We start from the raw sequence: 15,529 nt of genomic DNA on the forward strand, positions 1-15,529 counted from the left end.
TATACATTTCTTAAAACAGGCTTTTTCTGGATTTTGGCCAAGTTTTTTGTTAGAATGCAAATCCAGTCTAACATGGTTCCGTTCGGATAGGACCTAAGAAACATCTTCATGGAATTTGCTGAATATTTTGGACCCTGCTTTGCTGCCTTCTCCCCTAAAATTCCCTCCTCATCTCTTACATCAACTCTTTCCCCCACTTACCTTCATCTCTCTGTTCACCCTTCCTGTCTCCTCCCTCCCCGCCCCCCCTTAACCTTCTCCCCTCCCCTCTCACTCCCCTCCCCCACCCTCCTACCCACCCCCTCCTTCCCCTCCTCACCTGTATTTCTAAGTGTTACCCACCCCACCATCTCTTCCTCGCCCTCTTGTTTCCCAGAGGTGGTATTTGGTATTTACCTTAATAGACTAATTGCTTTAATTTGTCCATTTCTCCTCAGTGAAGACTCGTGTCAGTGTTTCACGGAGGGACCCCCTTGTTTATTTAGGGAATATGAATTTGAACTGGGACACTCACCTCACGTGAATATAAACTCACTAGTTTTAACAGAAAACATATGTAAATTTTCACACAATACAGGAATCTAGCTACTGAAAACTGTCAATGTGTACAGTGTCTAGAAGTTTCATTCCTGGAATTCTCACTAATCCCCCATTCTTTCCCCAAAGGAACAACTGGAAAGTTTTTATTCTCTTAAACCACATGGACATAACCAAATATGTGTGTATACCTGGCTGCCACACGTGATGTCATGCTCACTTCCGTGTACTATTGTTGATGCTCTTCAGTGGCTGGTGGGCCTTTGTGGGTGGTCAGTATTAGTAAGTGACTGACTGGCAGGATTGGTACATACATACAGGTTCATAGTGATGCTGGGCCTGTGTAAGGGGCTTGTCAGCTCCCAGGCTTTGCTCTAAGGAGCACGGATATGAAGCAGACAGGTAGGTGGTTCTTCCCCATTCCAGACTACTGAGTAGGTGAAGGAATTTAACTCACTTCCTCCAGGGCAAAGCTGACTTCCTTACTCTCATCCTACCCACGTGGTTGGAGATGGCCCAGAGTGCCCTGTGCTTGATCTCTATGCCTCTGACGTCCTTACATCCATACTAGACTTTGTTTTTTAAAGTATTCTATCTCTTTACTTGTTAGATTTTCTATTTCTTCTTGAATCAGTTTCTGTAGTTCATCGTTTTCTAGGAATTTGAACATTGCATCTAGGTTATCTAATTAGTTGAAGAGCATACAATTGTTCATAGTATTTCCTTGTATTCCCTATAATTTTTCTAAGGTCAGTAACAATGTCCTCACTTTCATTTCTGATATTAGTTATTTACATCTTTCTCTTATTTTTCTTCTCTTGATCTTTTTCAAAGAACAAACTTTGGGGTTCACTGATTCTGTTGTTTTCTATTCTCTCATTTTTCTCCACTCTAATCCTTATTTCCTTCCTTCTGCTAACTTTGAGTGTACTTTTTTTTTTTTTTTTTTTTTTTTTTAAATGTATGGCTGTGTTGGGTCTCCGTTTCTGTGCGAGGGCTCTCCCTAGTTGTGGCAAGCGGGAGCCACTCTTCATCGCAGTGCACGGGCTTCTCACTATCGCGGCCTCTCTTGTTGCGGAGCACAGGCTCCAGACGCGCAGGCTCAGTAATTGCGGCTCATGGGCCCAGCTGCTCCGCGGCATGTGGGATCTTCCCAGACCAGGGCTTGAACCCGTGTCCCCTGCACTGGCAGGCAGATTCTCAACCGATGCGCCACCAGGGAAGCCCACTTTGAGTGTACTTTTAACTTTCCTTTTCTAGTTTCTTAAGGTGGAAGTTTGTTACTGATGAGATCTTTTTAAATTTAGGCGTTTATAGCTGTAAATTTTCCCTGAACACTACTTTCACAGTTTCCCATATCTCTCGATATGTTGTTTTCATTTTCATTCATCTCGAAGTACTTTCTAATTTCCTTTGTGATTTCTTCTTTGAACCATTGGTTATATAAGAGGGTGTTATTTAAATTTCCACAGGTTTGTGAACATGGATTCTGCTGCTGCCGTATAGTGTGCTCTGTAGAGCTACACGGTCTGTTAGGTCTGGTTGGATTAGAGTGGTATTCAGTTCCTGTTTCCTTGCTGAGCTGATAATTGTTTTGGCCACTCTTGAAAGTAGAGTATTGAAGTCTCCAATGACTATTGTTGAGTTTATTTCTCCCTTCTGTCCTGTCAGTTTTGCTTTGTGTATTTTGAGGCTCTGTGGTTAGGTGCGAATTATGCTTACAGAAAGAGCTGTTTGGGGCAAGTTAGTGAATCCCTTTAATTTTCTCTAAACTCTTTATTGAAAATGGCAACAATGATATAAATTTAAAACTCAGGAATATTGGGTAGAAACAAATCCTCAATGGTGGCACACCTAACCTGAATTACTCCTGGTTCCTTTGTGAGATGGTCTTGTCTTGGAAATTGCATTGGTGGTGGTTAGTTGCCACAGAAGCCCAGAGATGCCGCCTTGCTGACTTATTAATGGTCCAAAGTGTCCTTCCATGAGGTCCATGCGTTCTGTGTTTCAGACAACTTGAATATAAGGAGCACACACAGCTCAAAGTGAGGGCTGCCTCTGGGGAGGGCAGTGCGAGTTTTTCCAGCTGTAATTCTGTAACGTTGATCCCCTCAACTTGCAACAAGTGTCCAGAGTCGAAAGTCCTGTCTCCCCTCCTAGAGTAAATTGCCAGAAGCATTACTTTGTTCCCCCCGAGACATCTCTTTAGTAGGTACTACTTAGTACCTTTATTAGTACTAAGAACTTGCTTCCCAGAATTTACGTTGGGGAGGGCTATAAAATAGGGAACCTAACTTACATTTTCCAAAAGAGAGGTATAGCTTATAACAATACTTTAAAAGTGCTTCCTTTTAAACTAGAAAACTCACAAATATGTGGAGACATGCTACTGAACATGCTACTTAAACAACCAATGGGTCAATGAAGAAATCAAAAGCAAAATAAAATACCTTGAGACAAACTAAAGTGGACATACAAGGTACAAAAACTTAAGGGATCAGCAAAAGCAATTCTAAGAGAGTTCATAGCAATAAATGCCTACCTCAAGAAACAAGAAAAATCTCAACCTTTATACCTCAAGGAACTAGAAAAAGAACAAACTAAGCCCAAAGTTAGTAGAAGAAAGAGAATAACAAAGATAATAGAAAAGTTCAATGAAACTAAGAACTGGTTCATTGAAAAGATAAACAAGACTGACAAACCTTTAGCTAGACTCACCAAGAAAAAAGAGGGCTCAAATCAGAAATAAAAGGTGTTAAACTGAAACTACAGAAATACAAAGGCTAATAAGAGACTACTATGAACAATTATACACCAACAAATTGGACACCCTAGAAGAAACAGACAAATTCCTAGAAACAGACAGACTTCCAAGACTAAATCATGAAGATATAGAAAATCTGAACAGATTACTAGTAAAGAAATTGAATCAGTAGGCAAAAACATCCCAAGAAAAGTTCAGTACCAGATGGCGTCACTGAATTCTCTCAAATATTCAAAGATAATTTAATACCTATGCTCTCAAACTCTTCCAAAAATTGAAGAGGAATAAATGCTTCCAAACTCATTTTGAGACCAATACTACCCTGATATCAAAACCAGACAAAGACATTACAGAAAAAGAAAATTACAGGCCAATATTCCTGAAGGACATGGATGCAAAAATCCTCGAAATATTAACAAACCAAACAAAACAGTACATTAAAAGGGTCATACACCATGATCGAGTGGGATTTTTTTCCAGTGACTCAAGGATGGTTCAACATGTGCAAATTAGTCAGTGTGATACACCACATTAGCAAAATGAAGGATAAAAATCATATGAGCATCTCAATAGTTGCAGAAAAAGCATTTGACAAATTCATCTTTTTTGATTAAAAACTCCACTAAGTGGGTAGAGAGGAAACATACCTCAACATAATAAAGGTCATATATGAGAAGCCCACAGCTAATATCATACTTGATGGTGAAAAGCTGAAAGATTTTCCTCTAAGATCAGAAACAAGACAAGAATGCCCACTCCTGCCACTTTTATTCAACATAGTATTGGAAGTCCTAGCCAGAGCAATTAGGCAAGAAAAAAATAAGAGGCATCCAAATTTGAAAATAAGTAAAACTCACTATTTGCAGGTGACAAGATATTATATGTAGAAAACCCTAAAAACGCCACCAAAAACTGTTAGAACAAATAAATGAATTCAGTAAAGTTGCAGGGTACCAAGCAATATATAGAAATCTGTTGCATTTCTGTATACTAGTAACAAACTATCAAAGAAATTAAAAATCCTATTTACAATTGTGTAAAAAAGTATTAAATACCTAGGAATAAATTTAACCAAGATAGTGAACAAACTGTATACTGAAAACTATAAGACATTGATGAAAGAAGTTGAAGACACAAATAGAAAAATATTCCATACTCATGGACTGGAAGAATTAATATTCTTAAAATGGCCATACTATCCAAAGCAATATACAGATTAAATGCAATTTCTATCAAAATTCCAATGGCATTTTTCACAGAAATAGAACAAACAATCATAAAATCTATATGGAACCACAAAAGACCCTGAATAGCCAAAGCAATATTGAGAAAAAAGAACAAAGCCAGAGGTATCACGTTCTGTAATTTCTGACTATGTTACAAAGCCACAGTAATCAAAACAGTATGGTACTGGCATAAAGCCAGACACAGATCAATGGAACAGAATAGAGAGTTCAAAAATAAACCCACACATATATGGTCAACTAATTTACAACAAAGGAGCCAAGAATATACAATGGGAAAAGAGAGTCTCTTTAATAAATGGTATTGGGAAAGCTGAACAGCCACGTGTAAAATAAACTGGACCACTGTCTTACACCATACACAAAAAGTAACTCAGAATGGATTAAAGACTTGAATGTAAGACCTGAAACCATAAAACTCCTAGAAGAAAACATAGGCAGTAAGCTCTGTGACATTGGTCTTGGCAGTGATTTTTTGGATTTGACACTGAAAGCATAGTCAACAAAAGCAAAAATAAATGAGTCTCCATCAAACTGAAATGTTTCCTTTGCTGTGCACAGAAGCTATCAATAAAACGAAAAGGCAACCAACTGAATAGGATAAAATATTTGCAAATCCTATCTAATAAGGGGTTAATATCCAAAATACATAAAGAACTCACATAACTCAATAGCAAAACACCAATCTGATTAAAAAATGGGCAAAGGATCTGAATAGACATTTTTCCAAAGAAGACATACAGGTACATGAAGAGATAATGGCTCAATATCACTAATCATCAAGGAAATGCAAATCAAAACCACAATGAGATATCACCTCACAACTGTTAGAATGGTTATTATCAAAATGACAAGAAATAACAAGTGTTGGTGAGGATGTGGAAAAAAGGGAACCCTTGTGCACTGTTGGTGGGAATGTAAATTGGCACAGCCACTATGGAAAAATAGTATGGAGGTTCCTCAAAAAATTAAAAACAGAACTATATACGATCCAGCAATTCCATGTCTGGGTATTTATCCAAAAAAAAACTGAAAGTACTAACATAAAGATATATGCAACACCCCATAGTCATTGCAGCATTGTTTACCAAGGTATGGAATCAACCTAAGTGTATATCAACAAATGAACAAAGAAGATGTGTGTGTGTGTGTGTGTATATATATATATATATATATACACACATACATGCAATGGAATATTTTTCAGTTGGAAAAAGAAGGAAAGCTTGCCATTTGTTACAACATGGATGGATCTCGAGGGCATTATGCTAAGTGAAATATCAGAAAAAGAAAAATACTGTGTTATCTCACATATATGTGGAATCTAAAAGAAAAAAAAAACCAAAAACATTTTAGATATAGAGAACAAATTGGTGGTTGCCAGAGGCCAGGTGGTGGGCAAAATGGGTGAAGGTGGTCAAAAGGTACAAACTTCCAGTTATAAAATAAGTCCTGGGGATGTGATGTACAGCATGGTGACTATAGTTAGTAACACTGTATTGTAGATTTAAAGTTGCTAAGAGGGTAAATCCTTTTTTTTTTTTTTTAATAAATTTATTTATTTATTTATTTATTTATTTATTTATTTATTTATTTATGGCCGTGTTGGGTCTTCGTTTCTGTGCGAGGGCTTTCTCTAGTTGTGGCAAGTGGGGGCCACTCTTCATCGCGGTGCGTGGGCCTCTCACTGTCACGGCCTCTCGTTGTGGAGGACAGGCTCCAGACGCGCAGGCTAAGTAGTTGTGGCTCACGGGCCCAGTTGCTCCGCGGCATGTGGGATCTTCCCAGACCAGGGCTCGAACCCGTGTCCCCTGCATTGGCAGGCAGATTCTCAACCACTGCGCCACCAGGGAAGCCCTAAGAGGGTAAATCTTAAAAGTTATCATCATAATAAAAAATTTTGTAACTATGGTGACAAATGTTAACTAGACTTATTGTGGTGATCATTTCACAATATATACAAGTATCAAATCATGTTTTACACCCAAAACTAATATAACATATGTCAATTATACTTCAAAAAAAACTTTCCTTTTGCTCCCGCTTTGAAATGCAGTATTTCTCATAAACCCAACATCTGCATGTATAAGAATCTGTCTTAATTATTATAGCTCTATAGTATGTTTTTGAAATATCTTAGAGGAAGTCTCCCATCATTTATCAAAATTCTTTGCTTTTCCCCAAAATTTGCACTTCTAGCTGAAACTTGGAATCTATGATGGTCCACTAAAAATTTTATTAAATTATTTTTACTTTATTGTATTTATAGATCAAGGGAGGAATAGACACCTCTAAAATATTGTCTTTTCCAGAATTCATATTTGTGTCTTTTCAATTATATGTTCCTTTTAAAATATCCTCAGTAAAATCTTAGTGTTCTTCTTTTAAACCTTAGACATTTCTTCATAGGTTAATGGTAGGTAAAGTGTTTCTTGATATCAAAATGATGTTATCTTTAATATTTTCTCATTGGATTTTGCAGATATATAAGAACTTTTGTGTTTCTCATATGGTTTTACTAAAAACCTCTTTTTAAAGATTTAAGACTTTTTTTTAGAGCAGTTTTAGGTTTGCAGAAAATTGTGGCAGAGAGTTCTCGTAGATAATTTCCTCTAGTTTAACGTCTATGAATGTGGCACATTTGTTATACTGGAACCACTGTTAAGTCATTACTAACTGAAGTCCGTAGTTTACATTAGGGTTCACTTTGTGTTGTACGTTCTATGGGTTTTGACAAATGCATAACGTCACATATCCATCCCAGAACCAGACAGGGTAGTTTCACTGCCCTGAAAATCCCATGTGCTCCACCTCCTCAGTCCTTCCCTTCTTCCTGCTGAACGCCTGGCGACCACTGATCTTTTTATGGTTTCCATAATTTTGCCTTTTCCAGAATGTCATACAGTTGGAATCATACATTATATAGCCTTTTCAGACTGGCTTCTTTTTAAAAATTTTTTAATTGAAGTAAATGTACAATATTATGCTACAGGTACAATATAGTGATTCACAATTTTTAAAAGTTATACTCCATTTATCGTTAATAAAACATTTGCTATATTCCCTGCATTGTATAGTATATCCCTGTAGCTTATTTTATATACATAGTAGTTTGTACTTCTTAATCCCCTAACCCTGTCTAGCCCCTCCCCCCTTCCCTCTCCCAACTGGTAACCACTAGTTTGTTCTCTATATCTGAGTCTGCTGCTGCTTTTTAAAAAATTTTTTTAATTAATTAATTATTTATTTTACTTTTGGCTGCATTGGGTCTTCGTTGCTGCACGCAGGCTTTCTGTAGTTGCGGCGAGTGGGGGCTACTCTTCATTGCGGTGCATGGGCTTCTCATAGCGGTGGCTTCTCTTTGTTGCAGAGCATGGGGTCTAGGCACGCGGGCTTCAGTAGTTGTGGCACGCGGGCTCAGTAGTTGTGGCACACAGGCTTAGTTGCTCTGCGGCATGTGGAATCTTCCCGGACCAGGGATTGAACCCATGTCCCCTGCATTGGCAGGTGGATTCTTAACCACTGCACCACCAGGGAAGTCCCTGCTTTTTAAAAATATTACTAGTTTGTTGTATTTTTTTAGTCCACATATAAGTGATATCATACAGTATTTGCCTTTCTCTGACTTATTTCACTTAGCATAATGCCCTCCAAGTACACTCATGTTGCTGAAAATGGCAAAATTTCATTTTTTATGGCTTAGTATTCCATTGTGTGTGTGTGTGTGTATACACCATATCTTCTTTATCCATTTGTCTGTTGTTGGACACTTAGGTTACTTCCATATCTTGGCAATTGTAAATAATACTGCTATGAACATTGGGGTGCAAGTATCTTTTTGAATGAGTGTTTTTGCTTTTTGCAGATATATACCTAGGAGTGGAATTCCTGGGTCATATGGTAGTTCTATTTCTAGATTTTTGAGGAACCTCCATACTGTTTTCCACAGCGGCTGTACCAATTTACATTCCCACCAACAGTGTATGAAGGTTCGCTTTTCTCCACATCCTTGCCAATATTTGTTATTTGTGTTCTTTTTGATGATAGCCATTCTGACAGGTGTGAGGTGACATCTCATTGTGGTTTTGATTTGCATTTCCCCTATGATTAGCAATGTTGAGCATCTTTTCATGTGCCTGTTGGCCATCTGCATTTCCTCTTTGGAAAAATGTCTATTCAGTTCTTCTGCCCACTTTTAAAGTCTTTTTTTTTTTAATTAATTAATTTATTTATTTATGGCTGTGTTGGGTCTTCGTATCTGTGCGAGGGCTCTGTCTAGTTGTGGCAAGCGGGGGCCACTCTTCATCGCGGTGCGCGGGCCTTTCACTGTCGTGGCCTCTCTTGTTGCGGAGCACAGGCTCCAGACGCGCAGGCTCAGCAGTTGTGGCTCACGGGCCCAGTTGCTCCGCGGCGTGTGGGATCTTCCCAGACCAGGGCTCAAACCCGTGTCTCCTGCATTAGCAGGCAGATTCTCAACCACTGCGCCACCAGGGAAGCCCTAGCTTGTATCTCTTAATCCTCACCCCTAACTTGCCCCTCACCTTCCCTCTCCCCTCTGGTAACCATTAGCTTGTTTTCTGTATCTTTTTTTTTTTTTGTATCTTTGAGTCTGTTTCTATTTTGCTATGTACATTCATTTGTATTTTTTATATTCCATATATGCAGTATTTGTCTTTCTCTGTCTGACTTACTTCAGTAGGCATAATATTCTCTAGGTCCAACCATGTTGCTGCAAATGGCAGAAGTTCGTTCTTTTTTATTGCTGAGTAATATTTCATTGTGTATATATACCACATCTTCTTTATCTATTTTTCTGTTGATGGCCTCTTGGGTTGCTTTCATATCTTGGCTATTAGACTGGCTTCTTTCACTTAACAATATGCATTTAAGCCTCAAAGTGTTTTTCAAAAAATAATTCTTAGCTTTAAACAGAAAGACTAGAAATTAGCAAGGTATGTGTGCAAACCAAGAACCTAGGAAAAAATTCAGCCAAAGAAACCCAAGAAAAAAGGTGAAAGAAATAAAAATATTATTCAAATTAATGCAATAAAAAAGGCTTAATTAGTAGTGACTAGTAGGGCAACCACAATACTTGGCTAAGTATGGATTTTCAGTTATAAGCTTACCAATATTCGTATTCTTTATTCTTTAACATATAATTCTCAGATGCGATTTATTAACCAATAGGACATGAGAAATTGCCATTAAATTTGTGTTTAGATAGATTTTTTTTAAACTGATAGTGATTTCGAATTTGTTGCCGTTTTCTCAGGGAATATGGCTGAAACAGGTTCTGTTTCAGAGAACTGGAAGCAGAGACACAGATTATAAATTCTCTTCTTGGGTACAGAGGGGAAGGCAGGGGAGCCTTGGTATTTATATTGACTCAAACCCAGGCAGCTTCACCACTTATTGTTATATTATCTAGACTCAAATCATGAGGAATAAAAGGACGTCGTCAATCAGGACCTCAGACTCTGGGTCAGTCAGCAAGTGTCTCCCTTCAAGTAAAGAACACAGTATACGTATTTGGGGTTGTATTAATTTAACATGAAGGAACTATCTGAAAAGGCTCATCAACACTAAACAGCACTAAAATTTTACAAATCAGGACCTAATCGTCTCTTGGTTCCCACATTCTCCTATCAAAGCTCAGGGCAGTGGGGCAGCAGAGCACACATTTTTCAGGATGGAAAACACCATTGTTTACTCAGCAGTCTGAGCCCTGGTGGAAATCTCTGCAGTTAGACACATGAAGGAGAGTGGAGGTGTGTTTAAAAAAAAAAAAAAAAAAGCTACAGATGCAGTTGGAAGCATAGGGTATCCTCTGGATTTGAGATAAATTAAAATAGCAAAAGTAGAAAAGTATACTAGCATTGAAAGATATTTAATGGTTGACTTGGAAAAGGCCAGGCATCTTACCTTTTCTCTCCTACGTCCATACCCAGACTTGAGTACCATTTATTGTCAGGCTGTTGGTGGTGTGTTTTTCCGCCTTTCACTGAATTTCTCCCATGGTTTAAGTGCCTCAGCATTTTGTTTATTTTATTTTGTCCCTTTCCTTTATAATTCCAATTCTAGACTCCTCAAACTGGCTTTTGAAGCCTCTAGAATTTGACCTGACCATTGGTAACAATTTATCTTATTTCCCTAATATGTTCCCTAAAATCCAGGCAAAGCAGTCTCTTTGTGGAGACTATAGCTGTTATTTCCATGCCTGAAAATTCTACTTCTAGTTTTTCCTGGGTTATTCTTTCTCTCCTCTGACTTTCCAAGTCCTTGTCATCATTCCCTGATCTCTCCTAAAGTTCCACACCTTTAATGAAAATTTTCTTGGCTAACCCTCTCCTCTATGAAGGCATCCCCTTTGGCTCACCAGTAGCACTGAGAGACTGGGGTACAGAAATGAGCCTTTCGCTGTGGACTGTCTCAATATTCTGTAAGGATTGCGTTGTTCTTCTCTATAATACTGTATGGAGCTTGGGAACAGGGATTAGAACACAAAATTTTGCTTCTCCCGAGAAAGGCTCCCTGCAGATTGACATCACAAAACCAAGCACTCATTCTGGCCGGCCAGCGGATGGTACACCTGCTTCTGACATGTTTGCTTTCACACTTTATAGATTAATAAACAGATACTTAGAGGATTTAACAATCAGCTGTGCGCCATAAACAGAGCAGAGGCTCTGGTTTTTCAGAACCGTTTCTCTCAATTTGTTTTGGAAAAACTTAAGAAAACAATTGAAATGCTGTTGCTGCCAGTTTAGGATTTTACCAAGTGTGTGTGAGGTTTATTTTATTTTATTTTTTAAAAAATATTTATTTGGCCGCACCAGGTCTTAGTTGTAGCATGCAGGATCTAGTTCCCTGACCAGGGATCGAACCCGGGCCCCTGCATTGGGAGCACGGAGTCTTAACCACTGGACCACCAGGGAAGTCCCGTAAGCTTTTTTTTACATCGGCAGTTTTAGGCCTCAAATATTTTTGTGGCACCAGATTTGTCCCTAGACTTTTATTCTTCTACCAATTACAGGATTTGGGTAGGTTAAGATTTTTAACTGAGATAAGATTCAGATAATATAAAATTTATCATTTTAACCATTTTTAAAGTATACAATTCAGTGGCTTTTGACACATTCACAATGTTCTGCAGCCATCATCACTGTCTAGTTCCAGAACATTTTTATTACCCCGAAAGGCAGCCCTTTATCACTAATAGAGAAGTTACTCCCTATTTCCCCCTTCTCCTTAGCCCCTGGCAACTACTAATTTGCCTTCTGTCTCTTTGGATTGGCTTATTCTGGATATTTCATATAAATGGAATGTGTGCGTGTTTGTGTGTGTGTTTTAACCGTCATTCTATGAATGTGGTGTATTGTATTGATGGATTTTCCTGTGCTGAACCAGGAAACCACTCCGTCATAGTGTAAAATCCTTTTAACATGCTGCTGGATTTGGTTGCTAGCATTTTGTTGGGGGTTTTTCCATCTATGTCCATAAAGGATATTGGTCTGTAGTTTTCTTGTGTTGTCTCTGTCAGGCTTTGCTATCAGGGTAATACTGGCCTCACAGAATGAATTAGGAAGAGGTTTTGTAAGATTTTGAGAAGAAATGGTGTAAAATCTTTAAATGGTAGAAGTCGCCAGCGAAGCCATCTGATTCTGGGCTTTACTTTGTTGGAAGGTTTTTGATTACTGACTCAATCGCCTTTTTCGTATTGGTCTGTTCAGCTTTCCTATTTATACAGGATTAAGGGTTTGTATGTTTCAAGCTATCTGTTCATCTAGGTTAACTAATTTGTTGACACAGTAATTCACGGCATGCTCTTATAATCCTTTTCGGTTCTGTAAAGTCATTAGTAACGGCCCACTTTAATTTCTAATTTTAGTCATTTGAGGCTCCTGTCTTTTTGTCTTGGTCAGTCTCGCTAAAAGTTTGTCGGTGTTATTGCTCTTTTCAAAGAAACTTTTGGTTTCATTGATTTGTCTCTATTAATTTCTATTGTCTATGTTAATTTCCACTCTAATCTTTGTTCTTTTATCCTTGCTTCAAGTTTGAGTTTGCCCTTTTTCTAGTTTCCTAAGATCAAAGCTTAGGTTCATGATTTGAGATCTTCCTTTTTATTTATCTTTTAATTTTTAAAATCTATTTATTTTTGGCTGCATTGGGTCTTCGTTGCTGCGTGCAGGCTTTCCCTACTTGTGGCGAGTGGGGGCTACTATTTGTTGTGGCACACGGGCTCAGTAGTTGTGGCTCGCAGGCTCAGTAGTTGCAGTGCGAGGGCTTAGTTGCTCCGTGGCATGTGGGATCTTCCCTGACCAGGGCTCAAACCCGTGTCCCCTGCATTGGCAGGCAGATTCTTAACCACTGCGCCACCAGGGAAGCCCCTAGATCTTCCTTCTTTTTAAACATAGGCCTTTATAGCTATAAATTTCCTGAGCACTACTTCTGCTGTTCTCCATAAGTTTCGGTGTGTTTTCATTTCATGCATCTCAAAGCAATTTTAAATTGAATAGTCATTGGTTTCCTTTTAATCTAAATTAATTTTGACAAAAATAAAAAAATTAATTTTGATCTTTTAGTTTTTAGAGTGGAATCAACCAGAAGGCAATGGTGTAAGGGAAATAATTTTCCAGCATTGCTAATATAAACTCAAATTTTAGATTCCTTTTTTTCACTTTTAACATTTTTTGGAGTATAACAGGCTCTGCTGTTTACAAGGTTGAGTTGAAAAATTATCTGCCCCCTCTGTGTTTTAAAATTCCCATGGTTCCCCATTTGATTTTAGCTGTCATAATCAGACAGAAAGCATCAGAAAACTTCTTCCTTGCACCTGTGGTGGAAACCTTAGCAGCAGGCATTCATTGCTCCATTCAAAGCATTTTCTAGTTTCCCTTGCGATTTCTTCTTTCACCCATTGGTTGTTTGCAAGTGTGTTGTTTCCACACATCTGTGGAACTTCCAGTTTTCCTCGTTACTGATTTCTAGTTTCATTTTATTGTGGTCAGAGAAGATACCTGGTATGATTTCAATCTTTTAATATTTACTGAGAACTTTTCTATGGCCCTACATATTTTGGAGAATATTCCTCATGCACTGGAGAAGCATGTGTATTCCACTGTTGTTGGGTGGAGTGTTCTGTGCATGTCTGTTGGGTCTAGTTGGTTTATAGTAATGCTCAAGTCCTCTGTTTCCTTATTGATCTTCTGTCTAGTTTCTCCATCCATTATTTAAGGGGCATTGAAATCTTCAATTATTATTGTAGAACTATTCCTCCCTCCAATTCTGTTAATTTTCTGCTTCATATGTTGCAGGGCACTGTTATTAGGTGTGTATGTAATTGTTACATTTCTTGATGGATTAACCCTTTTATCAACATAGAACGTCATTGTCTGTTGAAACAATTTTTGACTTGAAGTCCAATATTGTGATATTAGTATAGCTGCCTCACCTCTGTTTTGGTTATTATTTGCATGGAATATCCTTTTTTCCATTCATTCACTTTCAACCTGTTTGTCCCGTTGGATCTAAAGTGAGTATCTTTGAGATAGCATATAGTTGGATCATGTGTTTTTTAATCTATTCTGCTGGTGTCCCTTTTAATTGGAGAGCTTAATCCATTTTATTCAAAGTAATTACTGATAAGAAAGGACATACTTTTGCAACTGTGGTATTTTCTGTATAGCTTATATAAGTTTTGTTCCCCAATTCATCCAATACTGCCTTCTTTTGTGTTTAATTTTTTCAAGTGTATCATTTTGATTTTTTTCTCAAAATATAAATTCTGTATATTTCTGTATATACATATTTACATATGTACAGCATATACTTCTGTATATTTTTTCTAGTTTTCTTCAAAATTACCCTGGAGATTACAATCATCATCTTAATTTTCTAACAATCTAGTTTGAATTAATGCCAACTTAATTTCAATAGCATATAAAAATTATTCTATACAATTCCATCCCATCTTCTGTTGTGTTGTCACAACTTACATCTTTATACATTACGTGCTCATTAACAGGTTTATGACTATTGTTTATTCCTTTGTCTTTTAAATCACATATGAGAAAGAAAGTTACAAGCCAAAAATATAATACTGACTTCATACTTAACTATGCAGCTACCTTTACTGGCATTATTATTATCATTTTGTATGGCTTGAAGTTACTATTCCAGTGTCCTTTCGTTCCAGCCTTGAGCATTTCTTGTAGGTCATGTCTATTAGTTATGAACTCCCTCAAACCTTCTTAGAATGTCTTAACTTCTCTACTTTTGCCAGACATAGAATTCTTGGTTGACCTTTTTTTTCTTTCAAGCACATTAAATATACCATCCTGCTGCCTTCTGGCATCCATGGTGTCTAATCTGTCAATCTTACTGAGGATCTCTTGTACATGGCATGTCTCTTTCCATGCTTTCAAGATTCTCTCTTTTGACAGTCTGACCACATGTCCTGGTGTAGACTGTGAAGTTGAGCTGGGCATATGCCATCAGTTCCTTGACAAGTGCCCGGTACTGCCCCCTGGGAGTGACTCTCATGGCTTTTGTGTCTGCACTGTTATTCTTCCTTTTCCCTAAGAAATGGCCTGTTTACAGATCAGTGTATTTCTCAGCCTGCCTCCCTGCCCATATAAAGGTATGCGTTTTTCTCTCTCCTTTTCGGACTAAGCTGGTGTTTCTATTTCAAATGTCTTGGGTTTCCTATGCCTCTTACTGAATTTCACTCCATTAGATGAAACCAAACCTACAAACCTTTTCAAGTCAGGCCCCTCTCTGGTTTGGGTTGAGTGTAGGGTGCCGTGGGATGATACCCTTAAAACTCATAGAAACCATTTTGTGGAGTTGGTAGGGTCTAGGAGCCGCACACTGAAATCTTCGGAAGTCTTAAAGGTTTTCATAGCTGCAACCTTGAGATGATCCTTACCTTAAAGGCCACTTGTTTAGAGCAGAACCACTGTGGATGGGAACACAATGAAGGAGG

Source organism: Eschrichtius robustus, chromosome 16 (genome assembly GCF_028021215.1).
Source record: "Eschrichtius robustus isolate mEscRob2 chromosome 16, mEscRob2.pri, whole genome shotgun sequence".
NCBI classification, from domain to species: Eukaryota; Metazoa; Chordata; class Mammalia; order Artiodactyla; family Eschrichtiidae; genus Eschrichtius; species Eschrichtius robustus.